The sequence below is a fragment of the Lithobates pipiens genome, unplaced genomic scaffold (genome assembly GCF_037356315.1).
Source record: "Lithobates pipiens isolate NorthernLeopardFrog02 unplaced genomic scaffold, aLitPip1_a1.2 Scaffold_1, whole genome shotgun sequence".
Lineage (NCBI taxonomy): Eukaryota > Metazoa > Chordata > Amphibia > Anura > Ranidae > Lithobates > Lithobates pipiens.
Window position 1 is genome coordinate 248,249,722 of NW_027507685.1, and position 25,367 is coordinate 248,275,088.

Genomic DNA, 25,367 nt, shown 5'->3' on the forward strand with positions numbered 1-25,367 from the left:
GCTCAGATCAAATTCCTAGACCAAAGCTATTGGCTACTAGCCTGAACGTAGTCCCGTCGTAACGAAATAACGTCATCACGTTACGTACAATCGGATTTTCCGACAACTTCACCCAACCGTGTGTATGCAACAGTTTCGGACAAAATCCAACGGATTTAGTTGTCAGAATGTCCGACCGTGTTGTACAAGGGCTTATGAGTGTGATGGAAATCCCGTTCTAAAACAATAGGCATTAATGTGGAACTAAACATATCTCTCTTCCAGAGATGTGATGTCTGCAAGCTCATTTGCTGGTGTGGATATCTTTACTCAGCCTCTTCTGGATTTTTCATCTTTGGCTATCCTGATTGGCAAACCTAGGATGATGTGGGGTGGCCGGTCCAGTATGATGTAACCTTATTCATCCTGGCACCTGACAGATAAAAGGATTTTACGGTGAGCTGTGGAATCATCCCTTCTTCAAAGTCTTTCACTCCTCTGGGAAGACTTTCTATAAGATTTTGGAGTGTTCCATTCAGATAAAGGAAAATGTATGAAGTCAGGTATTGATGTTGGATGAGAAGATCTGGCACTTAATTGGTGTTCCATTTCATCCCAAATGTGTTCAGTAGGGTTGAGGTCAGAGCTTTGTGCAAGACGCTAGAGTTCCTCCACAACGAGGTAATTCTCAAGGAGAAATCGAATTATATAAGGCAAGTGGCACTAAAGAAATATGACTTGATTTGGAAACCCTGGTAGGAAGAAAAAGGGATTAATGTGTACATTTTATTAGAATAGAGAAACATGGAAACGACGGGTAGTAACCCAAAAGAAAATAGAATATGAGAGTTTGAAAGATGCGCGAATGAGAAGAATGGATAGAGCTGTGAGGATGAAGTGAAAGTGCTGGGAAATTAGTAATACATAGAACCTTAGACAGGCCCCTCTGCAGGATGCCCATCCTAACCAGGCGATACTCAAATTATCCCCATTAAAGCATTCACACTGTCTATCCAAGGAGTGGGAAGTTATAGTAATGCTGGAGCAGTAAGTTTTTCCTTATAGGGACAGAAAAATTGAGAACTTTCAATTTTCTTAACCATTTAAGAACTGCTCTATAAAAGAAAAGAAAGATGGCTACAGTGCAGCTCTCTCATTCTGCGAGGGGGTCCATGGATGTCCTCCCAGAACCATGCCCCCCGCGTGTCCCTGGAGGGGAGGGGGCGCATCTGGGCACTCTGTGATTGCTGTGTCATTCAGATTACAGATCATGGTAAGGCCAATCACGTGTAAACAAACTTGCCGGTTATCGGCATTCCTTTCTTCAACTCGCTGTCACAGCATAAGTAGAGGAGAGTCGGTAACCGCCAAGTGTGAGAGGGGACATGTACACACATAATCAGTGCTGCCTCATCAGTTTCAACTCATCAGTTGCCTATTATCGCCTATCAGTGCCCAACAGTGATGCTTACCAGTGCCACCAATCAGTGCCCATCTGTGCCTCCTATAAATGGCCATTAGTGCCTCCACTCAGTGCCCACCAGTGCCACCTCTAATTCCACACATCAGTGCCAACTCATCAAATTTGCCTATTAGTGCCCATCAGTGCCTCCTATAAATGCCCATTAGTGCCACCTCTCAGTGCCCATCAGTACCACCTATCAGATCCCAACAATGCCGCCTATCAGTGCCCATCAGTGCTGCATATGAGTGCAGCCTAATCAGTGTCCATCAGTGTCGCCTCATTAGTGCCTGTTAGTGCCGCCTATCAGTGACCATCAGTGCAGCCTATCAGTGCCCATATTGATCAGCACATATCAGTGAAGGAGAAAAATTACTTATTTGCAAAATGTTAAAAAGGAAACGAAGAACATTGCTTTCCCCCCCCCCCCCAAATTTTTAAATACCACCAAAAGAAAACTCAATCTGTCTCAAAAAATGATAAAAATTTCATATGGGTACAATGTTGCATGACCGTGCAATTGTCATTCAAAATGTGACAGCGCTGAAAGCTAAAAAATTGGCCGGAGCAGGAAGGAGGTGAAAGTACCCAGTGTTGAAGTGGTTACATTTCTCCAATATTTTGGACATTTTGGTAAAATGTGTCATTTTGGGAAAATGCTTTGGAGTCAAGGGGTAAGGTGCATGTAAGGTTTATTTTTCAAGGTGCAATGGACTTTAAGAAGTAGATATGTGCATTAGTTTTCCTCCGAATGCATTTTCGTCCGAATTTCAGGTATTTTTCGTTATCGTTTTGACAAACGATAACGAAAGCACAGAATCCGAAAAACTAAAGATCCGACATAAATAAATGCTTTATTTTCATTTTCGTTTTGACACAGTTTGATATAGAATAGGAGATTCGACGTGACTCTGACAATAAGGGCTGGTTCACACAGGGGGCGACACGAGGCGACACTACTTGTGAAGCCAAGTCGGATACGACTTGTATCCGACTTAACAGCGCGACTTGGGGCGACTTACAAGTCGCCTCCAGGACAGGGAACTGTACAAGTGAGCTTTCACCCCTTGTGACATCATTCCTGTTCCTGTCTTCTTCCTTGTTCCTGTTTTTGCCAGTTGTTCTGTGTCCAAAATGCTCTCTGTGCGTTACCTTATGTCAGCTGTCCTAACAGCTGGTTTGGCAGTACTGATGGAAGAGGAAGAAGAAGAAATGAAGCGGAGGAGGAGGATGGGAAGAAGACGTCGCTACTGGATCCATCCAATCATTGCCAATCGACATAACAGAGGGCAGTTCTGGGCTATGTATGAGAACTTGCGTAGTTTTGATGACAAGTTTTTCAAGTATACACGGATGTCGATCACAAGGCAAGTACATATGCTGTATGTCATTGTCCACTTTCCACGTCACTTGCCATACAGTCTTGGCATACAGACACCTTCTCTCCCGAACAAAGCGTATGAGGGACTCATTGTCCACTGGTTCTCTCCTGTTCATAGCAGACATTTTGCAGGACTGAGCTCTTGGTCTGTGTGAGTTCAAGATAACCAGGAAAACGAAACTAATGTGTATGGAAAGGAGGGGCTGCCTGCAGTGGGGGCTGGGTGACTTCCTGTCAAGTAGCCTGCAAGTAGCCTACAGATGAACAGGAGAGGCGACTTACATTGACATGAATGGGTACAAGTCGCCTAGAAGTCGTTTCCAAGTAGTACAGGAACCTTTTTTAAAAGTCGGAGCTACTGCAGTAGTGTATATTAAGACAGCTCCATTGACTATCATTGTTTTTAATGCAGCGCGACCTGGAGGCGACTTGAGGCAACCTAGACCGACCTGAAGTCGGATCGCAGTTGCCCGCAGTGTGAACCGGCCCTAACAATCTGTGTCTATTGAACTTGTATCATAACAGTCCATTCATTCACACAGAGGCAACACGACTTCCAGGACGACTTTGGGAGGCAACTTGGACATGACTTGAGTGTGAATCACAGCGCGACTTGGGGCGACTTACAACATGACTTTAATTTAAAAAAAAAAAAAAAAAAAACGGCATGGGTTCCCCTTCAAGAGCATACCAGGCCCTTCAGATCTGGTATGGATATTAGGGGAACTCCGCACCAAAAAAAAGAAAAAAATGACATGGGGGTCCCCCTCAAAATCCATACCACACCCTTATCCGAGCACACAACCTGGCAGGCCTCAGGAAAAGAGGGGGGCGAGAGAGCGCCCCCACTCCTGAACAGTACCCGGCCACATGCCCTCAACATTGGGAGGATGCTTTGGGGTCCCCCCCAAAGCACCTTGTCCCCATGTTGACGAGGACAAGGGCCTCATCCCCACAACCCTGGCCGGTGGTTGTGGGAGTCTGCGGGCGGGGGGGCTTATCGGAATCTGGAAGCCCCCTTTAACAAGGGGACCCCCAGATCCCGGCCTCCCCCCCTGTGTGAAATGGTAAGGGGGTACAAAAGTACCCCTATCATTTCACCAAAAAAGTGACAAAAGTGTTAACATGACAAGAGACGGTCTTTGACAATTCCTTTATTAATGTCTTCTTTCATCTTCTTTCTTCTGGTCTTCTTCCTTCTTCCATTCTTTATTCTTCGGTTTCTTCCTCCATCTTCTTCTTCCTCCATCCTCTTCTTCCTCAGATGAGCTTCTTCTTGCTCTGGTGTTCTCATCTGGTATCTTCCTCCACGGCGTCACTTCTTAGTTCTTGGGCCGATCCGTGCAATGGGAGGCTCCCACTGTGTGGCGCTACTCTTCTTCTGTCAGTTCTTATATAACGGAGGGCGGGGCCACCCAGTGACTCTGCCCCCCTCTGATGCATGAAAACTGCAGGTAGCAGACAGCAGGTACTTGGCAGGCTGGCACGTCTCAGGCAGCAGGTTCTTTGGCAGTCTGGAAGGTCAAAGGCAAGCAGGTACTTGGCAAGCTGGCAGGTAGCAGGCAGCAAGTACTTAGTAGGCTGTCCACAGAGCAGGGTCAGGCAAGCCAGGTCGGTCATGTTCAGGCACTTCAAGAACAGAGCAGTAGGCAGCAGAGTAGTCAGGGTCAGGCTGGAGTTGGCAACGGTAAGCAGACAAACAATGGAATGAAGCAAAGACATTGTTGAAGAGCAAGCCAGAGTTTGGTTCATGTAGAGTACAAGCATGGTCGGACGAATCAGAACGGCAACAGGTAGCAGGTGGCAGAATGCTGTAGACCATAGGGCAGGGTCCTAGTGCAGCAGATGTGTTTATATAGCCGACTGTGTGCCACGTAGTGGCAGGCGTGCACACGTGTGCGCATATACATGGGCTTGAGTCAGGCTAATGGGAATTCTCTGTCCATGGGGTTGGCTAATAGGATTTCTCTTTCTGTGGATTTGGCTAACAGAAATTCTCCATCAGCACATAACTATGTGCCTGGGCATATTTCTTCTTTCCTGACAGATTGTTTAGAATTATGAGCACTTCCACAATAGAAGGGAGTTTCAGGGCTTTCCAGTCTCTAGCAAGATGTGGGATATGATGGTTTGGGTATTTGGTGGCCAGGAGTCAATGTTTAAACCTAAGAGAACCAGCTGAGAAGATAAAGACACAGTGATTGAAATGACAGAGGAGAGAAATCTGGGGAGGGCAGACCAGAAAGGTGTTAACTTGGGACAAGTCCAAGTATGTAGAGGTGTTCCAGGATATCCACAGCTCCTCCAGCAAGTACTTGAAGTACATACATAGTAGGTGAGGTCGAAAAAAGACACAAGTCCATCAAGTCCAATCTATGTGTGTGATTACATGTCAGTAATAGGGATGAGCTTGGTGTTTGACTCAAACGCTTGTTTGACTCGAACATCGGCCGCTCGTCTGTTCGGCGAATTCAGAACTTTGTGGACCGTTCGCACATCGCAGTGCATTGCCGGCTCATGCCGGCGCTGTGATTGGCCAAGCATGTGCATGCTTGGCCAATCACAGCGCCGGCAGGGAGGAGAGCCATAATTGACCACAGGCAGGATGCCTGTGGCCAATTATAGCTCAGGGGGTTTAGTACACGCTGCACACTATATAAGGCCGCCAGCGCGGCGGCCTTGTGTAGTGTGTTCCGGCATGCAGGGAAAGAGCAAGATAGGCAGGGACAGTGTGTTCTTTTCTCAGGCATCTGCAGGAGTTAAAGTGGGTGTTGTGTGCCTCCAGCACAGTATACACCTGTATCTACCCTTTTTGCTGGTGTTCTCTAATACAGGCATCTGCAGGAGTTAGTGGGTGTTGTGTGCCTCCAGCACAGTATACACCTGTATCTACCCCTTTATGCTGGTGTTCTCTAATACAGGCATCCACAGGAGTTAGTGGGTATTGTGTGCTTCCAGCACAGCACAGTATACACCTGTATCTACCCTTTTTGCTGGTGTTCTCTAATAGAGGCATCTGCAGGAGTTAGAGGGTGTTGTGTGCTTCCAGCACAGTATACACCTGTATCTACCCTTTATTGCTGGTGTTCTCTAATACAGTCATCTGCAGGAGTAAAAGTGGGTGTTGTGTGCCTCCAGCACAGTATACACCTGAAGATACCCCTTATTGCTGGTGTTGTCTGTTGCATATCTTGCATATTAGCCTTTAAAATTAGCACTTTTGATTTTGAACGTTCGTGTCCCATAGACTTTAATAGGGTTCTAAAGTTCGTACGAATTTTCGGTCCGTTCGAAGGTTCTGGTGCAAACTGAACCGGGGGGTGTTCGGCTCATCCCTAGTCAGTAAGTAGAGGGGTAGATCTTTGCCAATTTAGATGGTGTAAGGTACCAGTTATTGAGAAGCTTCCGTACAGTTTCCCAGTGTAACATAGTTTTTTTTTTTTTCTTTATAACTACGACTTTTGTTTCAACTTTCATTTTTGCAACCTGGTGAGTTTAAACTGAGGTTCTAATCAGAATTTGAAAATTCACTCATCACTTTTGATGATGAGAAAGTGTCGTCGCCATTAGCTGCGCGCACTGCATTAGTAAGGTCACCGGCATCCCTTGCAGAAGTTTAAATTATGGGGCCTTTATCTTAACACTGTATCAGCTGCTAAAACCTGGCAGGAATTCACGAGAATGTGTAATCGATAAACTGCTGGGCTATGGTCTCCTCATTATTTCATCTATTTATAGAAAATTAAAAAGGTGCCAACATGCTTATCAACATGATAAACATCTTTGCCTGACTCCCACGGCACTCCAACCAAGGAAGGAAAGTTAAACTAAACCCCTAATAAACAAGATACATCAGCGATAAACCTGCCCTGGAAAAAATAAAAAAAAATAAAAAAATAAACAAAAATCAATGAGGGACGCGTGCCAGCAAGTTGCAATGAGAAATACGGAAGGGTTGATGGGTGGAGAGGATAAATTAGAAAGGCTGAATTATCTGGAAGGTACACTACATTACATCACTGAAAACAATGCTTAGGTTACAGAGGGATTATTGAAAAGACACAACGAGCTGTAACCTTGAAAGGCAAAGTGAGCGGCAGCGTACTTAACAGCCTAATGTACGAGAGATCACTTCACCTCTCTGGAGAGTCTTAATGTCTGAGAGGTGGGAAAGAAAGACGTCTCTCACTTACTGGTGATAGCTGCAGTCTGCCTTAAAGGAGAATTTAGCTTCCAAATGGTGGGAAAGCTGAGGATCCCAAATATCATAAGAAGACTTGCCATGATGCCACCCTTGCCTAGACCCAGGGGGCAAAGTTGATGTGTAAGTTAAATGGGGTTGTAAAGGCAGATGTTTTTTTTTCCTTATCTTAAAGGGGAGGTTCACCCTAAAAAAAAAAAAAAAATGTATAAAAAAGCTAAAAAAAAAAAATGTTGGGGCGTGGCCTGCAGCGGAGCCGGATGGTCGCATAGAACCAGAGCTCCGGCGCTTCAGGGTTTCAGCGGCTAACAGCAGACCTTCCGTGCACCGATTTCACTCGGACTACCGGCGTCCTAGCGGAGGCAACAACCGAGATCAACAGCGGCGGAACGCTAGGCACCCACACCGGCTGACGGACTTCTTCCACGCAAAAGGTATGGAGGGGAGGCAAGATGGCACCGAGGCCTACTCCGGGCCTGCGGCCTCAACGGCGCAGAGTCTTCACAATGCGGAGAATCCTACTACTCTAACCCCCACACCTGACCTCAGACCTTCCCCTCCGCCATCCCCAGCCACTAGAAGCCCGGTCAAGTCCAAACCCAGACTCGATGACAACGGATTGCGAACCGTGGATAGCCCCGGCCCAGACTCCGGTGATGACACGAGGGACATGCCGGAATTAATCGAATCCTTCCCTACGCTTAATCAGCCAGTACTGGACACTGTGTTAAAAGACATGTTGCTGTCCCTTAGAAGCACCATACAATCGGACATGGCATCCTGCATGTCTAAGTTTAACCGGGACATTAGTGATCTGGGTGACAGAGTTGACCACATTGAGGTGAAAATGGGCGAATACGCTGATACGATTAACGACTTGGTGGATGTATATGAGGAAAAAGAAAGTGACACCGCATGGGTCAAAGCAAAATTGGCCGATTTGGAAGATAGATCTAGGAGAAACAACCTAAAAATAAGGGGGGTCCCCGAATCAGTACAACAATCTGATCTAAACTCCTACGTCACAGCGTTATTTAAGGCCCTCATTCCTGATCTCACAGATCTGGACATTACCATAGATCGAATACACAGGCTACCCAAACCTTCCCACGTATCTGAGCAAATACCTCGAGATGTCCTCCTACGCTTACACTTTTTTCATGTTAAAGAAAACCTCATGCTTTATATGAGAAAACGTGAGGTTGTTCCAGCACAATATCAAAACCTGCAATTTTTTGCTGACTTATCCCAGTATACCCTGCAGAAAAGGAGGAACTTGAACACAATTACAAAGGCTCTTCGCAATCACAAAGTCGCATACAAATGGGGCCATCCTACGAAACTTGTTGTGACACGAGACAATCGTACCTATGCGATATCCTCCTTGGAGGAGGGGATTGCTCTCCTGCGGGACTGGAATATTGTCACTGAGGAATCGACCCACTCACCTCCCACGAGCACTCCCAGACCAGTGGACAGAGTCTGGAAAGAAGTTACCGGCAAAAATGCTCGATCTCACACTTGAATTTTCTTTAGGTTGGTCTTGACACGCTATTTGCCCCTGAAGTGCAGGGCCGTGACCTGTTTGGTCGGACTAAACCCCCACAAATAACAGCAGTTACACGCTGCGAGTGACTTGTTAGTTATTTCAAGGAGTGCCCTGTTGGTGCTCAACGATACTGAACTATGTTTTTTTCTTATTTTTCTTACATGTTTTGTTCTCTTTTCTTTCCTACCTTGTATTATTTCTGCTCCACGAGTTGTCTAACGGATAAAGCGGTGGAAGTCCTTGTGAACTATCTGGGAGTCATGTCATCGGGACGCCTGGATTTCTGGTACACCTCTTCTCTGAGTCCTTCAGCACACCCCTATGCTTCAACGGTTGGCAACGTGAGTACACCTTCTTTCTTTATGGCTGGGGTGCTCTCTACAGCCCTGGGCTTCTGTTTCACGTCAATTATCTGCATATATACCTCTTTCCCATACCATCGCTACTCCCCACCACACGATACTAATAGAGTATGGCTCTGAGGATCCTTACCATTAATGCTAGGGGCCTCAACCACCCCGTAAAGCGGAAGTCCTTCTGGAAGGAAGCTCTACTCCATGACAGTGACATTGTCTGCGCACAGGAGACACACTTCAGTTCTTCAGCCCCCCCCAAATGTTCATATGGCAATTATCCTTATGTTTTTACAGCCAATGCGGACTCCAAATCTAGAGGTGTTCTCATAGCTATCAGGGATACAGTGGCGTTTAAGCTTCATCAGGAAATTAAGGACCCTAACGGCAGATTCCTGATCCTGATTTGTGAAGTTAACTCCTCTATTTACACAATTGCCACAATTTACTCCCCCAACGTGCATCAAGTACATTTTTTCAACAAGACTATTAGGAAAATCCGGAAGATCCAAAAGGGTTCCCTGGTTATTTGCGGAGACTTTAATGCATCTCCGGACCCGGTGTGTGATTCCACCTCAACTTCTCACCGCAAAGCAGCTGCACTACTTCCCTCTATCCACAATAACAATCTATATGATGCCTGGCGTTGCTTCCATGCAACTGAACGGGATTTTACTTTTTTTTCTTCACCTCATCGAATTTACACACGTATTGATCTTTTTCTGGTTGACCATAGAGTGCTCTATTGGTATCATTTCTTGGGCAGACCATGCCCCAGTGGTGCTGTCTATCGCGGATCCAACGGCAGCGCAGAAGAGTCCACTATGGAAACTCAACACCTATCTTCTCCAGCAGAAGGACTCTAGAGCTACTGTAGACACCCGCCTTCGGGAATTCTTTGATAATAATACTGGTTCTGTGAAGGATAATTGTATGCTATGGTCAGCCCATAAGGCGTATATGCGGGGAATTTTAATACAATTGGGTGGGAGGGCAAAGAGGCAGAGGCTACGACGCTTCAACGAGCTAACCGCGGCAATTGCTGACATTGAAACACAAAATAAGATCCACACTACTTTACCCTTGTCTAAAAAGTTGACCCAACTCAGACATGACCTTAGACTCCTGCTCTTGGAGGATTTTGAGAAAACTTCCAAGAGGGTGAAGATGAACTACTATGTTCATGGTAGCAAGGCAGGTAAACTCCTTGCGCACAACCTGAGAGGTCCTAGGTACAAAGACAAGATTCCCTACATAACCCATCCTGTGACTAAACAAAAAGTTTATCACCCCCAACAAATAGCGGATGCATTTAGCTCTTACTATGAGTCCTTATACAACCTTAAAAACGACCCCTTGACGCCCCAACCACAACTGGGTGCAATTAATGACTTCTTGTCTTCTATCTCTATCCCCAGATTGTCTGACAGCCAACTACAATCCCTAAACGAACCATTTACTGATACTGACGTTCTTAAGGCCATTGCATCCCTACCTCTAAACAAATCCCCAGGTCCGGACGGATTTGGGAGTGAATACTATAGGGAATTTGGCCCAATACTACTCCCTTTCCTGGTGAAAGTCTTTAATGATGCGGCTGCCTCTGCCTCTTTCCCTTCTGAAATGTTAGCAGCAACTATTGTTACTATACCCAAACCAGGGAAGACTCCAGATACCCCCTCTAATTTCAGACCAATATCACTCCTTAATACTGACATTAAGTTGTACGCGAAGTTGATTTCTCAACGTCTAGTTATGCTACTCCCTACACTTATTCACCCGGATCAAACAGGGTTTACCCTGGGTAGACAGACTTCGGATGCAACCCGTAGGATGATTAATATCATTCACATGGCCGAACAACAGCAAAGGCCTTCTCTGCTTCTGACTTTAGACGCAGAGAAGGCCTTCGACCGCATACACTGGCTTTATATGAGGAGAGTCTTGGAGGCTTTTGGTTTTACCGGCACTATACTCTCAGCCATCCTTGCATTATACTCAAACCCCTCGGCTAAGGTGAGCGCTTCCGGAGTCCTGTCCACTGCTTTTAATATTTCTAATGGTACGAGACAGGGATGCCCATTATCCCCATTAATATTTAACCTGTTAATGGAACCCTTGGCCATTTATATTAGGAACCACCCTACGATCCGGGGTTTCCCAGTGGGCGCTGATAGTCATGTCATCAGTTTATTCGCTGATGACATCATTCTGATTGTGACTGAGGTGGAGTCTTCCCTGGCGGCAATTTCCGAGGCTTTGACTTTATTTAATCAAATATCTTATTATAAGGTTAATGAAAATAAATCCCACATTCTTGGTCTGGGTGTTGACCCGGCTGTCCAGGCCCGCCTGGCAAATACCTACCCTTACTCATGGGAGACCAACGGGATACAATACCTGGGCATTACGTTAACGACTAGAACTGCACAGTTGGTGGGGGCAAACTACACAACGTTTTTCCAACAGTTAGATCATAAACTACATTCCTTATCCAAAGTGGCACTAACATGGTCCGGACGTTTAGCGGCACTCAAAATGATAGTCCTCCCTCAATTTATATATTTATTCCGTACTCTCCCTATTCCAACCCCTGACTCCTACCTCACTAAGGCTCAGGTTATGCTGAATACATTTTTGTGGCAGGGGAAGAAGGTCAGATGTGCATTCCACAAGCTTATCAAGTCTAAATTGTCAGGGGGCATAGGTCATATTGCATTAAAGGACTACTATCTGGCAGCTTGCCTAGCACAAATTAGACAGTGGTTTCAAGGTGGGGCTGGGGCTAGATGGCTTGAGTTGGAAAAGCACATGTGCCCTTATAGAAACCCACTGGACCTACTCCTTGCAGCTAGTCTTATGCCCACCCTGCCATCTGGTATCTCTCCACCTATGGTAGCGGCCATTGCGGCTTGGAAAATTCTACTTCAAACCCCACTGGCCGATGCACCCTCCAAATCAGTCCCGTTGCCCCTTACATGTCTTCAACTCCTCATTCCTAACCTAAATATCAAACACTGGTTGGCCAGAGGTGTTACCACCGTGGGTGCTTTACAGTTGGGACTAGCCACAAAGACCTTTAGGTTACTCCAATTGGAGTTCGGTTTACTGCCGGGCGACATTTTTACCTATAACCAAATCTCCCACTTACTCTCAACTCTCCCGAACCCGTCAATCGTTTTACCATGGAGGGCCCATCTGTATTTCACTAACCCTATCACGTCCATTAAGGGTATCTCTCTGATGTACGGTCTGCTGCAACAGAAAACAACATTTCTTAAAACTCCCTCCATGCGGTCGTGGGAATTGGAATTGTCCAAGTCCTACTCCGTTGATCAATGGCGTAAAGCCGTCTCTTCTACCTATAGGGCCACTAGATGCGCCAACTTGTGGGAACTTTACCAGAAGTTGTTGTTACGGTGGTACCTGATGCCCTCTAGATTGGCCTGCTATACCCCCCAGTGTTCATCAATGTGCTGGAGGAATTGTGGATATAGAGGCACACTCTTCCATATTTTCTGGGAGTGCCCAGCGGTCCAATCTTTGTGGACTGCCATATTTAACGTAATATCTTTGATCTCTAACGCCACTGTGCGCCCATGCCCAGGTCTGGCTATTTTATCTCTTGGTATAGATGCTCTACCTCCCACTCTAAGAAAGATTATTACCCATATTCTTCTAGGCGTGCGCCTGGAACTGGCCAGAAGATGGAGGTCGACAACGGCTCCATCACTCCTTGACGCACTTCAGACAACTCACTTACATATCTCTTGTGAACTAATGTTTGCCTCATCTTTAGGCAAATATAATCAGGCTTACACAGAATGGGAACCTTGGCTGAACTGGTATGGGAGACATATGGCTTAATTGGCACCCTGAGGGGGAATGGTTTCATAGCTGGGGGGGGGTGCGGCCGGTCGGCCCGGGTGCAGCTTGAGCCCAGTTGGGGCGCCGGGGACGGTTGGCGCAGTTCCCCTGTTCACTATCCCCCGTCTCCTTTTGTTATACTCTTCCATTCCCATGCTTTTGGTTTCTATCTTGTTGCTGAGTCCACAAACGGCTACACTAGATTGTATCACCCTGCCTTCAACTCAATTTATGCCTTAAATTATCTTTGTTCTTGTTAGTAATACACTGCTTGGACGAATCTTTACTTTCCAAGAATAATCCATTGCTGAACCTTTTGTACTTTGTTTTCTCCTGCTCATTGCACTACTTCAATGCTGTTTTGGTCTGTTTCTGTTACCTTGTTTGATCACATATCTGTATGTCCTTTCTTGCTGTAATTCTCCTGGAAATTTATAATAAAAATATATTGTTATAAAAAAAAAAAAAATATGTTTTTCACTTACCAGAAAAGGCTGTTGCTAGGCAGATCGCCCTAATCTGCCTCTTCCTATTCCGCGGCGATCTTCAGTCTTCTCCTCCTCGCGTTGTCTTCTGGTGAATGGGGCGCGGTGTGTTGTGGGAACTGTGTGTGTACCAGAACACAGCGCGCTCCATTCACAAAGCGCCGCCGACTCGCGCATGCGCAGTAGGAAACGGGGCAGTGAAGCCGCAAGGCTCCACTGCCTGTTTCCCTTTTGCCCCGGACATTCCGACCACAAAATCCATCTGATTTTTTCCGAAACTTGTGTTGCATACACACGGTCGTACAAAGTTGTCGGAAAATCCGATCGTTCTGAACGAGGTGACGTCAAACACGTACATCGGGACTATAAACGGGCCAGTAGCCAATAGCTTTCGTCTCTTAGTTTATTCTGAGCATGCGTGGCACTTTGTCCGTTGGAATTGTCTACACACGATCTGAATTTATGCGATCGGATTTTGTTGTCAGAAAATTTTAGATCCTGCTCTCTAAATTTGTGTGTCCGAAAATCCGACAGAAAAAGTCAGATAAAGCCCACACACGATTGGATTTTCCAACAACATAATCCGATCAGACTTTTTCCATCGGAATTTCCGACTGTGTGGACAGGGCATAACTTTGAATGGCGGCGCCGGAATCTGAGAGCCGAGGGACGGGTCGGCCTTGGGCGGCTGACATCGCGGGCACTCTAGAAAGGTAAGTGCTTATTAAAAGTCAGCAGCTACAGTATTTGTAGCTGCTGACTTTTATTTTTATCGCTGGCCCACCACTTTAATGCATTCTATGCATTAAGATAAAAAGCCTTCTGTGTGCAGCTGCCCCAGCACCCCCTAATACTTACCTGAGGTCCCGTTCTGTCCAGAGATGTCCACAAATGTCTCAGCCACCCGAGATTCTCCATCCTGATTGTCTGAGACACAGCAGTGGCACCATTGGCTCCTGCTGCTGTCAATTAAACTCAGCTAGCCAATCAAGGGAGAAAGGAGGCGAGGGCGGGTCGAGGCTCAGTGTCTGAATGGGCACACAGAGCTGTGACTAAGCAGGAGGGAGGGGCCTGCAGCAAAGGTCCAACGGAACGAATACGCTGGACAATTTGATCATGTGTGGGCTTTATCGGCCCTTTGTTGCCTAAAAATCAGACGGATTTTAGATTTAGAACAAGTTTCAAATCTTCCCTACTGACTCGTGTTCCGTCGAAAAATCTGATCGTCTGTATGCTAGTCCAACGGACGAAAACCAACACTAGGGCAGCTATTGGCTACTGTCTATGAACTTCCTTATTCTAGTCCGGTTGTACATCATCACATTCAAATCTGTTGGACTTTGATGTGATTGTGTGTGGCCAAGTCCATTCGTTCGGAAAGTCAGTCGGAACTCCACTGAAAAGTCAGTCGGGAAGACCGTCGGACCTAGTCTACTAGAAAGTCCGGTCGCGTGTACGTGGCATTAGTATATTTTTATTTGGGGGGCTTATTACAGTTTCTTTCAAATTAGGGGTCTAAAAATAAATATGCAGACCTTGAATTTGGAAGCAAGGTTTGCATAAAAAACTGCGAGCGATTAAAAATACACAAGGCCAGTTTGTGGAATGTTGAATTTTATTAAAAATGAAAACTTAAAAAATAAATATATATACGTTTCTTCAAATGCCTCGTACACACGATCGAACTTTCTGACAACAAAACCATGGATTTTTGTTCAAAGGATGTTGGCTCCAACTTGTCTTGCATACACACGGTCACACAAATGTTGGCCAACAATTACAAATGTAGTGACGTACAAGATGTATGTGATATCTCCATTACGAGCGCTAGTTATATCTAAGCATGCGTGGACTTTTGTCTGATGGACTTGTGTACACATGATCGGAAAGTCCGACAACAAACATTTGTTGGCGGAAAAGTTGAGAACCTGCTAGCCAACAAATGTTTGATGGAGTGTACACACTGTCGGACTTTCCACCAACAAGCTCACATCCAACATTTGTTGTCGGAAAATCCGATCGCGTGTACGGGGCATTAGTGTGAACTAAAGTGGTTGTATAAAGTTTGAAAAGGGGGACTTTAGATATGCCGGTGAGAACAATGCATAAGCTTTGATATATAAAGTTACAAAATGTTATTATTTCATATAATTAAAACACCACTTTTTCTCATTTTTATTGTAAAGGAAAAAGGCAATTTCCAAGACCTACAAATATCCACACACAAATCAACGTAGGTATACAAAGCGGGACTCATAAAGTCCAAATTTCATTGCAGTAGCTTATTATTATACAGGTGTTATATAGTGCCAACAGTTTGCGCGGTGCTTTACAACATGAGGGCAGACATTACAGTTACATTACAATTTGGTACAAGAGGAATCAGAGGGCCTGGCTCGTAAGAGCTTACAATCTAAAAAAGAAGCGTCAATTGATACAAAAGGTAATAGCTGTGGGGGATGAGCTGATGGAGGAAGTAAAACAGTGTTAGTTAGAAGCAGGATAGGCTTCTTTGAAGAGAAGGGTTTTCAGGGATCGTCTAAAGATGGATAGATTAGGGGACAGTTGGACAGATTGGGGTAGGGAGTTCCAAAGAATGGGAGAAGCTCTGGAGAAATCCTGGAGGCGAGCACGGGAGGAGGTGACAAGGGAGCTAGAGAGCAGGAGGTCTTGGAATGACCGAAGAGAGCGGCTTGGTTGGTATTTTGGGACTAGATCAGTGATGTAGCTGGGGGCAGAGTTATGGAAAAAGAACATGAGAAGTTCAAAACAAACATATAAATGGCCTACCGTAATACCTCTATAGCCCCTAAAAGGGCAGTGGAAACAAAAGCAGTCATACGTCAGTCTGAACCACTGGAAGGAGGTCCCAGGTAGGGCTCCCACGAGGGGCCACCAGTAGTAGAGTATGTCTGGAGCAATACCAATATGCATTAGAAATTGCCTCAATTTTTACTATAAACAGAGGGTGTTGAGGGAAGGAAAAGAGAGACGGGAGAAATAGAGTATGGGGGAAAGAGAGAAAATAATAAAAAAAAAAAAAAAGAGGAGGTTGGAAAGGTTGTGAAAGGGGTGTCGAGGGACGACTAACCACGGGGGAGGGGGGGGGGGAGTTAGCACCATCAGCCAGGGAACAACAAATATATAATGGGATTTTTATATACAGCTTACCTGTAAAATCCTTTTCTTGAGAGTACATCACGGGACACAGGAGATTCATTACATAGTGGGTTATATAGGCACCTCTGGTGATTGGACACTGGTTGACCCTAATTAAAGAGAATTCCTCCCCTATATAACCCCTCCCATCTGGGAGGCACCTCATTTTTGTAGCAAAGCAATAAGAAACCACGTAAAACCCAAGAGGGGCGAGAGCCCTGTGTCCCGTGATGTACTCTCAAGAAAAGGATTTTACAGGTAAGCTGTATATAAAAATCCCATTTTCTTGATCATACATCACGGGACACAGGAGCTTCATTACATAGTGGGATGTCCCATAGCAATGCTCAGGTTGAGGGGAGGGAGACACAGATCATAAATATAGACCGCCAGGGACCTGAGGACCCAAACTGCAGCCTGCAGTACACTGCGCCCGAAGGCGATATCCTCTTGCCCTCTGACATCCACCTGATAGAATCTGGTGAATGTGTGGACTGATGACCAAGTCACAGCCTTACAGATCTGAGCCAGGGAGGCCTGGTGATGCACTGCCCAAGAAGCACTGACAGCTCTAGTAGAGTGCGCTTTCACCTGAAAAGGAGGAATCTTCCCCTTTAAGCTATAGGCCTGAGAAATAACCTGTCTGATCCACCTTGAGAGAGTGGACTTTGACGCTGCCTGACCCCTTCTAGGGCCTTCTGGCAGAATAAATAAACAATCAGTTTTTCTTATCTGAGCAGTTGCTTGAAGATAAAGACTGATTGCTCTAACCACATCTAAAGTGTGAAAAGACTCTTCCTCTATGGACTGAGGATTCGGAAAAAAAGGATGGTAGGATTATATCCTGATTCAGATGGAAACCCGAAACCACCTTAGGTAGAAAGGACCCGTTGGGACGCATAACCACCCGGTCCTTATGGATAATTAAATAGGGCTCTTTACAGGAAAGAGCTGCCAATTCTGATACTCTTCTAGCCATGGATATGGCTACTAAGAAGACCAGCTTTTTAGTCAAGAGAGCTAAAGAAGCCAGATGCAAAGGTTCAAATGGTTGGCCCTCTAAGGCCGAGAGAACCAAATTCAGATCCCATGGGCATACCGGAGGTTTAACTGGCGGTTTTATCCGCATAGCCCCCTGGATAAAAGCCCGTACTAGGGAGTGTGATGCAAGAGGTTTTTGAAAAAATACCGTCAGGGCCCAAATCTGCACCTTGATGGTGCTTATGGCCAAATTCATTTCTAGGCCTGACTGGAGAAAGGCCAAGATTCTGTTAATGACATACTTTCTAGGATGCCATCTCCTGAGTTCACACCAGGAAACATATGTCCTCCAGATCTTGTAATAGATACGCCTGGAGGCCGGCTTTCTGGCATTGACCAGAGTAGAAAGGACTGGCCCCGAAAGGCCACGGTCTCTCAGAATGTGGGTCTCAGCAGCCAGACCGACAATTTCAGACTGCGTAAAGCAGGATGGTAGATTGGACCCTGTGAGAGCAGATCTGGCCGGAGAGGGAGGGTCCATGGCCTGCCCACTGCCAACTTCATGATTTCTGCAAACCATGGTCGCCTGGGCCAAGCTGAGGCCACCAAAAGGACCGACTTCGACTCCCTCTTGACCCTTCCCAGGAACCGCGATAGCAGCGGGCTCGGGGGGAAGGCCTAGATCAGATTGTACTGATCCCAGGAAACCGTCAGAGCATCTGACCCCTGGGCAAGCGCATCTCTTGTCCTTGACACAAACCTGTCCAGTTTCCTGTTGAATCTGGACGCAAACAGATCCACGTCTGGAGTGCCCCACTTGTGACATATGTTCTGAAACACGTCGGGGTGCAGAGCCCATTCTCCTGGGCATAACTGCTGGCGGCTGAGAAAATCCGCCTGCCAATTCTCCACTCCTGGGATGAAGACTGCAGAAAAAACACGGAACATGCTCTTCTGCCCAGACAAGTATGCGATTCACCTCCTTTTGGGCCACCAGACTTCTGGTACCGCCCTGGTGATTAATGTAAGCCACTGCGGTGGCATTGTCGGACTGAATCCAAACTGGGAAACCTCGCAGTCTGTAGGACCACTCTATGAGTGCCATGTAAACTGCCCGAATCTCCAAGATATTTATGGGCAGCAGACTTTCGGTCGCAGACCATTTCCCCTGCGAGCACGTTCCCTCTAATACGGCTCCCCAGCCTGTCAGGCTGGCATCCGTTGTGACAATCTTCCATGAGAGGGGAAGAAAAGTTTTGCCTTTCAGCAAATTCCTGGTTTGTAACCACCAGACAAGACTTTTGCGTGTCCCGGGGAATAAACGCATAGGAAGATCCAGGGATTTGGGCTTCCTGTTCCAAACCGCAAGGATGCATCTTTGCAGAGGCCTTGAGTGGAACTGGGCGAATGGGACGGCCTCGAATGAGGCGACCATTTTTCCCAATAGTCTCATACATAACCGAATGGAGGAAGATCTTCTGCCCAGAATCAGGCGCACCAGATCTCCAATGACCAAGGCCTTTGGCCTTGGAAGAAACACCCTGCCCTGAGCGGTGTCGATAATCAGACCCAGGTAATCCAACCTGGTGGTTGGTTGCAAGGATGACTTTTCTAGGTTTATAATCCAACCTAGGCGCTCTAGATGTTCTAGCGTCTTGGTGACGCTGCGACTTAAGCACGCTGCAGTTCTCTCTACGAGAAGCAAGTCATCTAGGTAAGCCCTGATGGCTATGCCCTGAACTCTTAAGATTGCTAAGAGAGGGTCCAGAATCTTCGTGAAGACTCGAGGGACCGCAGCCAGCCCGAACGGCAAGGCCACAAATTGAAAATGGCGCCGCTCTACCGCGAACCTTAGAAACTTCTGGTGTGCGGGAAATATTGGCACATGGAGATATGCGTCTTTGATATCTATTGATGCCATGAATTCTCCCCCTTGCAGGGAGGAGACCACAGTGCGCATTGACTGCATCCGGAAGGTCTGGATCTGTAAAAACCGGTTTAGGTCTCTCAGATCCAGGATAGGTCTGACACTTCCGTTTGGCTTTGGAACGGTGAAGAGATTTGAATAAAAACCTGAACCCTGCTCTTTCGGGCTCACTTCTACTATCACACCCTGGGATAGTAACTGATCTAAGGCCAGGAATAGCGGTTTATGCTTTACTGGATCCTTGGGGATCCTTGACCTTAGGAAACGATAAGGTGGAATCTCCTGAAACTCTAGCCTGTAGCCCAGAGATACCGAAGAGATCACCCACTTGTCCTGAATCTCTTCCCGCCAGGCGCCTGCAAACTGCAAGAGCCTTCCCCCCACTCTGCCGAGCGGGGGCGCCCCTTCACAAGGAGGTCTTGGGGGTCTGCTTGGCAGGCTTTCGCCCCCAAGTCTTTTTTTGTCCCTGGGCTCGACCCTGAGGCTTTCTAGCAGAGGAGGGCTGGGAAGGCCATCGCCACTGTTTAGAGCTTGATGCTTCGGGAGAGAGAGTACGCCTGAATGAAGGACGTTTGCTCTTTTTAACTGGAAGGAGTGTAGATTTACCTCCCGAAATATTTTGGACGAATCTATCTAGTTCTTCCCCAAACAAACGCTCCCCTTTAAACGGGAACCCAGTCAAATGCTCTTTGCATGACATCTCAGCAGCCCAATTCCTTAGCCATAGGGTCCTTCGCATGTGAACCAACATGAGGGACAAATGCGATGCTTGTTGGACAGAATCCAAAATCGCATCAATTATGAAACACAAGATGTGAGGCAATTCTGCATAATTCTCTACTTCCTCACTGGGAAGGAGTCCAAACATCTGTTTAACCTGTTCCTTGAGGAACTGACACAACCCCACGGCTGCGACTGTAGGTTGCACCACAGCGCCAGCCATGGAAAAGGAGGCTTTTAATAAGGTTTCCAGCCTTTTGTCAGCTGGATCCTTAAATACCTGCGCATTATCCAAAGGACAAGTTAGGTTTTTATTCACACAAGAAACAGCCGCATCGACAGATGGGACCCCCCATTCCTTGGTGAAACTTTCCTCCACAGGAATGCATAGAAAACCTTTTGGGAGGAGTAAACAGTTTATCGGGATGTCCCCAATCCTCATACATCAATTTATCCATTAAAGGATGAATTGGGAAGGAACAAGCAGTCTGTGGGGCTTTCCTGACTCCCAGGGAAGAGACAGAGGATGTAGCGACTTCAGCAGCAGGCATTCTGAATGTGGTACGCACCAATTCAGTATAATACTGCACCTGCTTTCTGAGTGCCTGGGAGGAGGGGACTATCTCCTCTTCCTCTGACTCATCCGACTGCTCATGATCCCTATCCAAAGATAGGGATCCCTCCTCATTTTCAGAACAACTATCTGAGAGAGGGATTTCGGCAGAGGGAGGGGATCTACCCCTTTTCCTGCTATCTTTTAGGGAAGCAGAAATAAAATTCATGATCCTCCCTTCAAAACCCTCCAATGTAGCCCTAAGGGAGTCCTCAGTGATATAAACCGGGGCTGCGACATTAGGAGAGGCTGCAAAACCTGACAGGTGCACTGACTCGTTATGAGAGGCTGGCTCCAGTCTTGCAGAGGGGGATGGTAATTTACAGGCACTTTTGGAACCCCTGGACCTAGGCGGTGACTTGCCAGTGCTCTAATTACCTCCCCCTGAGACCCTCTTACGAAGAGACATAGTACTAAGCTACAAAGCAGAGGTACTAGTACAAATGCGATCACTGTTGCGCTTAAAGTCTCACAATAAATCAATATATGCTTAAACTGCACAACCTGATGCTGAGTAGGTGTCTTAAAGTTTGCCTGGATCCAATCCCCATGGATGCTTACAGCCCACAGCTCCTGTGTCTCTAGTTACAGTCCCCTGACGCTCTGGGCTTTTTAAAACTGCCGCCTGGCGCCTGCGCAGTACAGCGCCGTGCACACTAACGTGCACGGCTCGCAACCACCCCCCCTCCTCCATTAGGCCGGAAGCGCGCCCGGCGTGCGTGCATGCGCCCGCGCGCGTGCACGGGGACCGCGGAATCCGGGGGGGAAAGGAGAACCCAAAGGGAGCAACGTGGGACCCCTGACCTGCGTGGGACCCCTTTTTACCTTTAACTGTGGCAGGAACTGTAAGGAGACGTGAGTAGCTGGAGAACCAGGCTTTCACTGAGCGTGTTTGTATTGAAAGGCATGTAAGTATGCATCAGGCTGCTCTTACTCCCTCTAGTGGTGGAAACCAGGTAAGACATACAACTACTCACAATGAAGAAATCCATTCATATATTTAAATATATAGGATGACTTCCCTTACCTGTCCCCGCCGCAGGAATTGCTGATATCAGACCAATTCCAGCCTTCACCCATCACGGCGGGTATTGTTAGCCAACCTTCAGGTATATCTGGGGCTCTTACGAAAAGATCCTCCCACCTGGGCCATGTAGAAAGCTCTGCCAGAAACTTACGGGCGCCCTGAGTAAACAGTACCCCAAGTCTGGTTTTCCCAGAGCCCAGTCTTCCAATGGAGAGGACTTACAGGCAAAACCTCGTTTCTTCGGCAGACGAGGCCCGGGTACCATACCATCATGGGAGTCAAATATCGGCCCGAGGTATGGATCCGGTTTGTTGTAGCCCTTCGGCCCTCGCAGGGACCTGCATAGAGCTAAGTTTTACGTGACCATCGACCAGACACTGGCGAAAAAACTGAGGTGCCTCCCAGATGGGAGGGGTTATATAGGGGAGGAATTCTCTTTAATTAGGGTCAACCAGTGTCCAATCACCAGAGGTGCCTATATAACCCACTATGTAATGAAGCTCCTGTGTCCCGTGATGTATGATCAAGAAAAACATATTCCATAAGGACCACACTCTTGAAAAAACCTCATGTATTTGCTGTGCCATCAACACCAAATCCTCCATCCAGTTCAACTCTTCCACCTTCCTAAGCTACAACCCAATTGTTGGAGGCTGTGTCTGTTTCCAAGTAAGGGGGGATACAAAATTTAGCGGCATTAAGAAGGTGAGGTAGAATAGGTTTCTTATACACCTAAGGCCGCGTACACACGGGCGGACTGTTCGCCCAACCTTGTCCGCTGAACAGTGTTTGGGCGGACAGTCCGCTCGTGTGTGGGCTTTCAGCGGACAGTTTCAGCGGACAGTTGGACGAACAAGGTTTTTCGGAAATTCCGAAAAACTGTCCGCTGAAACCTTGTTTCAGCGAACAGTCCGTCCGTGTGTAGGCTTGTTCGACAGACTAAGTTTGGCGCATGCTCAGAAAGGATTTACACGCCGAAAGTTATAATGCAGTGTATAGGACGTCGTATTTTTCGTCCCGTCGTACGTGCCGTTCACGTCATCGCGCACGGTTTCAGCGGACTGTTCGTTCGTCGTGTGTGGCCATGTCCGTCCATGCTAATTTTGAGCGGACTGTTTGCCGAAACTGTTGGACGGACAAAGTTGGGCGAACAGTCCGCCCGTGTGTACGCGGCCTTAGCAGGGATTGTAGAGGCATGAAGCAGGAAAAAATACCAGGTCCTCAGGGATCTTGAAACCTGTAAATTTTTGTGATATGTTCTGGACCACTTTCCAGAAACTCCCAGGGTTAGGACAAAACCAGAAGACATAGTGTACTGTCCTACGTTCCCCGTGACATCTCCAACATCTATCAGCAGGGTTCTGGAAATATTGATGTAGAAGGGATGGAGTTCGATACCACTGGGAAAGAATTTTCAATTTTGTCTTCTGTATTTTCGTACAGATCAAGTTTTTTTGGGCAAGGGGTATTATATTACTTTGTCGAACTGACCTAGGTCAGATTCCCGTTCAGTGTTAAGAAGGGCGACTGTGATAGTCCTCGGTGGGTGAGATCAACAGTGAGTACATCGTCGAGAGGGTGTGGAGCAAAGACAACACCTTTTAAAAACATTTTTTTACAGAAACCTTCAAATAGTTTAAAGCTTAGAAGTATTGTGAATACATGCAATAATTCATAGATGCGGGGACCCCCACTTCTTCAGGACTGTGTATATCAGGGATATGCAATTAGCGGACCTCCAGCTGTTGCAGAACTATAAGTCCCATAAGGCATAGCAAGACCCTGACAGCCACAAGCATGACACCCAGAGGCAGAGGCATGATGGGACTTGTAGTTTTGCAACAGCTGGAGGTCCGCTAATTGCAGATCCCTGGTGTATATGAATGCATAGCTTATTTATGGTACATACATGAAAAAAATCCACCGTCCAGAGTGATATAAATGAACTGCAGTGTATTTTCTTCTCTCTAAAGTGCAGATCATTCCACTTTAGGAAACCGCACCATCCATTCGTGATGATGTCATAAGCATTGGCTCCGCCCTATGTGTTTCGCCAAATATGACATCCTTCCACACCTAGAAGATGTCGTACGTGTAGTGCGAAGCTGGCGTTTATGATGTCATCATGTGCTCTGGAGTCTGGAAGTGGCCTGCCGTTTCTCCAGGACCAGCTTTTTCATTGTTATTGTCAATGATTGTTTTGATTTTGTGAGTAACTTTACAATTTTTTTTTTTTAAAGTTTGTATAAATGGTTTTACATAATATGGATTCCTTGTCATTACTATAAGGGCAATGTGGAGCCTGGGAGGAAAACTACCTGAGACTGGCGTAGGGAGATGGGTGTGCTGCACTTTAGAGGATCCTTTGCACACAAGCTCTAATTGACTTCTCTGGGTAAGAGAGTTAAATTTATTCCGGTAAGCATGTTTATGAAGCATGTGGTGAAGTAACACGGTGGTGTGGTTGCTTAAAGTGGGATTATCTGCACTTTAGTGAAAGTAGTAATAAGCTGCTTGAAAACAGGATTCTATTTAAATTAATCACAAGAAAAGGGGGCATTTTTATTTAAAATAATAAAGCTATTTGGTAATGTGGAATTGCACCCCACTGATTTAAACGAAGCGTGAATTTGAAAGATTTGTCAATGTTAAGCTGTCATCGGCAGTTGATAGTTCCATCAATCAATTCCAAAGAAAAAAAAAAAAAAAGCGGTGTAATTTACTCTCTTCTAAAATAAGGTAAATTTAGGTAAGATTCATTCAAACAAAAACACTGCTTTCTAGCATGTCAGAGGAACAGAATCGAAAAATATGAAGAATGGTCAAGTGCCTGAAGAATTTTGTCTTTTTCCCTTGAGGTCGCAAAATGTTTCATTGTTTCTTTCTTCTTTTTCTTTGTAAAGTGACGGGCTGTACAATAGCTGGAATTGGCCCTAATGTGTTCTCAAGGCAAATGTTTGATCCGTCCCATGAGCACAGGGCCCTTTGTGTGCAATAATAAAAGACCTTATTATTAGAGTGTCAAAAAAAATGTACATTGTACGCACATTGTTCACAGTTTTCAAGGCGATTTCTTATGTTCAAATTTTAAGGATGTAACTGCTTATTTCAGACACACACACAAAAAAAATATATATATATATATATATATATATATATATATATATATATATATATATATATATATAAATTTGAACATAATAAATATATAAATATATATATATATATACAGTGGTGTGAAAAAGTGTTTGCCCCCTTCCTCATTTCCTGTTCCTTTGCATGTTTGTCACACTTAAGTGTTTCGGAACATCAAACCAATTTAAACAATAGTCAAGGACAACACAAGTAAACACAAAATGCAATTTGTAAATGAAGGTGTTTATTATTAAAAGTGAAAAAAAATCCAAACCATCATGGCCCTGTGTGAAAAATTGATTACCCTCTAAACCTAATAACTGGTTGGGCCACCCTTAGCAGCAACAACTGCAACCAAGCGTTTGCGATAACGTGCAATGAGGCTTTTACAGCGTCCTGGAGGAATTTTGGCCCACTCATCTTTGCAGAATTGTCCTAATTCAGTTACATTAGAGGGTTTTCGAGCATGAACGGCCTTTTTAAGGTCATACCACAACATCTCAATAGGATTCAGGTCAGGACTTTGGC